Source organism: Malaclemys terrapin, chromosome 3, assembly GCF_027887155.1.
Source record: "Malaclemys terrapin pileata isolate rMalTer1 chromosome 3, rMalTer1.hap1, whole genome shotgun sequence".
Classification (NCBI taxonomy): domain Eukaryota; kingdom Metazoa; phylum Chordata; order Testudines; family Emydidae; genus Malaclemys; species Malaclemys terrapin.
The window spans coordinates 208,408,959-208,415,436 of record NC_071507.1 but is presented as its reverse complement, the minus strand read 5'-3'; the positions used below and the strand labels follow the sequence as shown (position 1 = coordinate 208,415,436).

At 61.4% G+C, this 6,478-nt stretch overlaps 1 long non-coding RNA gene across 1 annotated transcript; it reads right to left on the bottom strand.

The window, feature by feature from the left end:
• Positions 1-724: 724 nt before the first annotated feature.
• LOC128833887 (uncharacterized) lies at positions 725-1,591 on the bottom strand. The gene is made up of 2 exons (XR_008444346.1): positions 1,558-1,591; positions 725-784 (listed from the first exon to the last, which is right to left on the bottom strand). It is a non-coding gene; the product is annotated as an uncharacterized LOC128833887 (long non-coding RNA).
• Positions 1,592-6,478: the final 4,887 nt, after the last annotated feature.

Sequence of the window (6,478 nt, the reverse complement as noted above, 5' to 3'; positions counted from 1 at the left end):
TGCAGAGGAGGCTGAGGGAACAGGGTCAGGGTGGGGGCTGAGGGCAGTGGATTGAGGGTGGGGGGCACAGGGGTGACTGCAGGGGAGGCAGAGGGAACAGGGTCGGGGTGGGGGCTGAGGGCAGTGGGTTTGGGGTGGGAGGTACAGGGGAGACTGCGGGGGAGGCTGAGGGAACAGGGTCAGGGCGGGGGCTGAGGGCAGTGGGTTTGGGGTGGGAGATACAGGGGGGACTGCAGAGGAGGCTGAGGGAACAGGGTCAGGGCGGGGGCTGAGGGCAGTGGGTTTGGGGTGGGAGGTACAGGTGGAACTGCGGGGGAGGCTGAGGAACAGGGTCAGGGCGCAGGCTGAGGGCAGTGGGTCGGGTCTACACTGGCACCTCTCAGCATTGCTGTGCCGGGCGGCAGACCTGCGCCAGCGCTCCCCTGGCGATGGAAGAGTCCTCAGTGGAAATGCAGACTTCATGACACAGACCCTCCTCGACACGTCAAACCGGATGCTGCTCTGGTCAGTCGCTAGGCTCTTGTCACTTTCAAACCCATGCAGGGGATCTGGCTCTTTTTCAGTTCTCAGGTTAAGAAAAGCCTCTGCATTTTGTGAGGGCTTCAGCATTCACATTCCTACTTCACAAACTGTCTGCTTGACACATTGCTCCCAGGGCATTCATTTTCATTCCTTATCGGCAGGTCCATCAGATTAACGAGCAACACAGGGGGAAGCAACACAATGGTGTCAAGGATTTTTAATTTTTCAAACCACTTTGGCCTCAACAGGGATAACAGCAAATCTGGAAAGAGCAGATGGGTGCCAGGATGGGTTTGGGTATTTATTTATTTAGTTATTTAAGTGAAAATGTTTGGGTCTGAGCAAAGGCTGCAAACTTCCCTTTGGAAGCCTCTGCTGATCTTTTGCCCCAGGGGCTAACGACAGCCTGGAATCCAGGACAGATTTCCACATCCATGCAGGGTGAGATAATGGGGGGAGGGGAGGGGAGGGACTGTGGGGGAGGCAGAGGGAACAGGGTCGGGGTGGGGGCTGAGGGCAGTGGATTGAGGGTGGGGGGCACAGGGGGGACTGTGGGGGAGGCTGAGGGAACAGGGTCAGGGTGGGGGCTGAGGGCAGTGGATTGAGGGTGGGGGGCACAGGGGTGACTGCAGGGGAGGCAGAGGGAACAGGGTCGGGGTGGGGGCTGAGGGCAGTGGATTGAGGGTGGGGGGCACAGGGGAGACTGCAGGGGAGGCAGAGGGAACAGGGTCGGGGTGGGGGCTGAGGGCAGTGGATTGAGGGTGGGGGGCACAGGCAGGACTGTGTGGGAGGCTGAGGGAACAGGGTCAGGGTGGGGGCTGAAGGCAGTGGGTCGGGTGAGATGATCGGGGGGAGGGGAGGGACTGCAGGGGAGGCAGAGGGAACAGGGTCAGGGGGGCTGAGGGCAGTGGATTGAGGGTGGGGGGCACAAGGGGGACTGTGGGGGAGGCTGAGGGAACAGGGTCAGGGTGGGGGCTGAGGGGAGCCCCCCCAGAGGGACCTCCCAGGGGGCCAGGTGAGCCCAGCAGTGCTTACCTGGAGCGGCTCCCAGGAAGCATCCAGCAGGCAGGTCCCTCCCAGTCCCTCTGGCCCCTTCCTAGGGTCGGGTCGAGGGGAGGGAGGCTGGGGCGGGCTCTCTGCCCTAGTCTACAAGCCCCACCCCGCTGCAGCATGCACGGGAGCAAGACCTCCTCGCTGCCGCTCTGTGGGCCGGGGCAGGGTCAGGGCTGTGCTCTGCAGGCTCCTACAGGCCGGCCAGGCAGGGGGCCCCATGGGCTGGCGCCCCCATGCGGGGAGCTCAGCTGCGCGCTGCCCCAGGAGGGAAGGTGGGTGGCGCCGGTGGCGCCGGCTTGCCGCAGTCTCCCTCATATAGGGTGACCAGACGTCCCGACCAATGTAAGGTCGGGACGCGGGACAAGTCCCCTAAAATCAGGACTGTCCCGATAATATCGGGATGTCTGGTCACCCTATCCTCAGCCCAGCAGTTCTTGACTTTCCTCTCTTAGTCCTCACGGCTCCTTCCCTGGACTGTTTCCTACCACTCCTGGTTCTCCTCCACCCCCCTTCCTCTGGGAGTACAAGCTCCAAATACTCCTTCCTCCTCCCAGGGAGTGACTGCAGCCTATGCATCTCTGCAGCCTCCAAACACGTCCCCCTCTTCCCAGCAGCAGCCCTGTCTGTTGCCAGCTTTCTGGCTTCATAGGCCTGGCCTATTCCTGCCCAGCTGAACCTGCTTGCCATCAATTCCCTGCTCCCTGGCTCTTCCTCCAGGTGTAGCCTATGGCGTTAATAGGCCTGGCTGGGCACCTTACCCCCTTCCAGTCCTGTGTGGTGTGGACACCCGTCACAGAGCATGATCCTGGCTGGTGCGTTTGGGCACCGCTCTAATGTCCATTAATAGGGGGCAGGGCCAGATTCTCCAAAGCTGCCCCGTATCTCTCCAGCCAGCTTTGCTTTCCCCCAGCCCCTTTCACCCTAGAGCCCGAGTTGAAACTAGCTTCTTTGTGTGACATCCTCCTTTGGGTACCTGGCCTGCCAGGAGTTACTCAGCCAATCCCTGCTTCCCGGACAAGAGGCTGCCCAATCAGGAAAGGCCATTGGCTCGGCAGATCAGCTGGTTTGGGGGTGATGTCATAGCGAGATCCTGGCATGTTGGGCTTCCTGGTGAAGCATTTAACAGCATTAAGTGAGTAGCACTGGGCGCGACAGCCCAGGCGCTGGGCGTTGGGGGTAAGTAGCAAAGGAAGGCAGTGGGAGCGAAGCAGTGAGAGCTCAGGGAGGGAGACCAGCGGGGGGGTCTGTTGCTTTGGTGGGTTTGAACCCTGGGATCCCAGGTGGGTTGTGCCTGGCATTGGGTTAGCAGGACAATCCCAGCGGGAGGAAGTGGCGCGAGGGGGTTTTACAAAACCCATTGGCGCCGTTTACCATCTTTCTATTCCGTGTCTCCTAAAAGCCCGGGCAGGGGCTGAAAGCGCCGCAATCCCCCCATGCAGAGTGGCTCCCCGTCACTGGGTGTGTCCAGCTGCCGGCTCCCTCTTTGTCTGTCTGTCCTGTCTGACTCCCACGTGCTGGCTCGCTCTCACCCCTTGGGAGGGCCCACTTTGCTTTGCTGCTTGGCGAGGTGCAGGCTCCGGTGCCTGTAGCAGCATCCAGGAGTGGGAGCCACTGGACCACTCCAAGAGAGACGCCCAGCTCCACCCCAACAGCTGGGCACCAGCTCCTTCCTCTTCCTCATCATCCCAGAGCTCATCTGTGCTTGGAGCAGGGCTGCCTGTGCCCCGCTGGTGGGTGCATCCACCCGGCAGGGAGAAAGTGCAGTGAGTCCAAATCTAAATGCACTGGTTGGTTCTTTCCTTCCAAAAGTGGGGGCCAGTGTTTATTCTGGGGCTGGATTCTGTATATTTGACTTTTTCTTTCCTACTAATCTGTCTAGCCATAACTGGATTGCATGGGGGTTTCTCTCTCTGTCTTTCTTTCCTTCTCAACCCCACAATAGGTGCATTGGGCCTGATTCTGATCTCCAGCTGGTGTAAATGAGGAGTAGCCCCACTGAAGTGAGTTTGCGTGGGGTAAAGTCAGTGTACGTGGGATCAGGATCAGGCCCGCTGCGTTCAAGGCTCGCGGGCTGTACCCAGAGCACAGGCGGGTCTCTGATCCCACTTCCCATCTGGCTGCAAATCCCTGCCTCCCTGTCCACGCACCCCACCCACCTTTGGGGGGGGAACTCCATTAGCCCCGACTGGGGCTAGTTAGGGTCACTCCCAGTTCCAGAACATGCCCCGAGGATGTCACCTTTGGGGGCAGCCCCACCTGAGAGCCAGCTGGGGTGGGACGGGATTGCTGGGGCCTGGCCCGGGGGTTCCCAGGTGGGACGTCCCAGAGACGGAGCGTTCCAAAGAGGCTTCCCCTGCCTTGCTAGATGGGAACAGCAGGCACGAAAGCAGTGAGACGTGAGGAAGCAGCCAGGGGACGGGGGTGCTGTCAGTGCTGGAAAGCTGGGGCGGAGGGGAGTCTGCTTTATTGATGGAGGCAGGAAACGTTCTTTCCTTGTGATGTCTTTAAATATTTATTTCAGATGGGGGAGGGGCAGGTGAGAGAGAGGAGAACTGGGCAGCAGCTGGAGGGCCAAGAAATGCATCGAGCTTTTAAAAGCTGAACCAGCCCTGGGGAGGCTGGAGGTTTCCCCACCTGGGGAGGGCTGTGCAGGCAAATCGCACCTGCCCTTCCAGCCGCACGGGCGCCTCATTGTTCAGCCCAGATGAGCTCATCTGGCATTATGCAGGGCGGCTGCTGCCTCTGTCTAGCAAACAGCAGCGCTCCCAGCAAAACTAACTGGGAGTCGTCAGTGGGCTTCTTTTAATCTCCAGCGCCTACTTGCACAGTCCCGATGGGCTCCCTGCCCTGCAGCCTGCCTGGCCTACGGGCTGTTTCCAGCCGGGATGCTGGTGCCCCTCACTCCTGACCTGCAGCCCCCCTGCTATCCCAGCCCTGGGCTCCCCACACAGCCATGTCCATGCCCCTCACTCCTGACCTGCAGCCCCCCATAGCTCGGAGCAGGCCCAGAGCTCCGGAACACCAGGAGCCGACCAGCCCGCGGCCCCGTTCCGCCGGCCGGCAGGAGCGCCGGGAGCCGAGCAGCCCATGACCCCATTCCGCCAGCCGGAGCACTGGGAGCCGGTCAGCCCGCGGCTGTGTTCCGTCGGCCGGAGCGCCGGGAGCCGGCCAGCCCGCGGCATTGCCGAGAGCGGGCAAGAACCCAGCTGGAGTGATTCTGAGGTGCCTGCGGAGGCGCTCAGGGCAAGGGGAGTTCGCCCCCCGGCTGGGGCAGTGCCAGGCGGGCAGGACGGGGGTGTGGGGCTTTCAGAGCTGCCTCCGCTGGCGTCATAGCTGGACTCAAGGTCCATACTTTGCCAGCAGATAATGGCCAGCTTAATGGCCAGCCTGCGGCCCCGTTCCGCTGGCCAGAGCACCGGGAGCCCGCCAGCCCGCAGCCCTGTTCTGTTCGGCTGGAGCGCCGGGAGCCGGCCAGCCCGTGGTACCATTCCGCCGGCCGGAGCACCGGAAGCCGGCCAGCCCGCGGCCCGAGAGGGGTGCTGGGAGTGCGGACAAGAGGGACATTTTCGGCGGGATTGCCCATTTATGGACTGCAATTATGGACAAGCCTGGGTTGCCGGAAGAAGGGCCCGGAAGAGAGGACTGGGAAAGCTCGTGGTCCCCGTCCGGGTCGAGGGGATCCGCACAAATGCCCTCGTGACTCGGGGTGCAGCCAGACCCTCATATGGGAGGGGCTGGTCCCCAACCTCAAACTCGGGCCCCTCGATCCATTTACAATGTGTACATGGGGACATCCACCCTTACCCCACGGCCTTGGTGAAGATAGAAGTCTGCCGCCGCGAGGGGAGCCTCCGGGTGGGCGTGGCCCCCAGGTTAGCCTACCCGGTGGTACTGGGGCGAGACTGGCCAGGCTTCGGGGAGGTTCTCCAGAAGTACCAACTGCCCGACCCACGAACGGGCAGGCTGAGGCCTCCGGGAGCGGGGCTGCTCGGGCGCACGATGAGGATCGACCCCGGAGAAGGGACCTCGGCACCGGAGGAGATACCCGCAACTCCTCCCGCAGCCAGGCCCCGTTCGGTGGGAGAGGCCCAGGCGGAACTGGAGCGAGACGTGGACTGTGTTCAGGAGAAGAGGGAAGACTGAACCCTAAGTAGAGCCTGGGAACAAGCCACCAGCCCGGACTCCAATGGAGACCCGCCTCCGTGAGCCCCACAGGGTCCCCGCTTTGAGATATGGCGGGAGCGTCTCTATTGGATCGCCCAAGAACTCTAGACCCAAGAGACGTTCCGCCAGCTCTTGATTCCCAGGAGGCTGCGGCAAGGCCTCCTACAACTAGCCCATGCAAACCCCTGGGCAGGACACCTGGGGCGGGAGAAGACCCTCCAGAGGGTGGCTCGCCGGTTCTTCTGGCCGGGCATACACCAAGAGGTTCGGGACTATTGTGCGTCTTGCCCGGAATGCCAGCTGGCAGGACCGAAGGGGATAGTCCGGGCACCCCTGGTACCCATGCTGGTCGTCGGCATACCCTTCGAATGGATTGGGATGGACCTCGTCGGCCCCCTTGAAAGAAGCAAGACGGGGAATCGCTTCATCCTAGTGATCATGGACTACACGATAGGTTACCCGGAAGCCGTTCCCCTAAAAACGGCAACAGCGCCTGCAATTGCTAATGAACTAGTTAAGATTTTTGCTAGAGTCGGGATACCTGCGGAAATCCTGACAGACCAGGGCACGAATGTGTCCTCCAAACTGATAGCCGAACTGTGTCACCTCCTCCACATACAAACGCTCTGGACGTCTGTTTACCATCCGCAGACAGATGGCCTGGTGGAACGTTTCAATGGCACCTTGAAATCCATGCTACGGAAGTTCGTGGAAGAGGACCCTACACATTGGGATACAC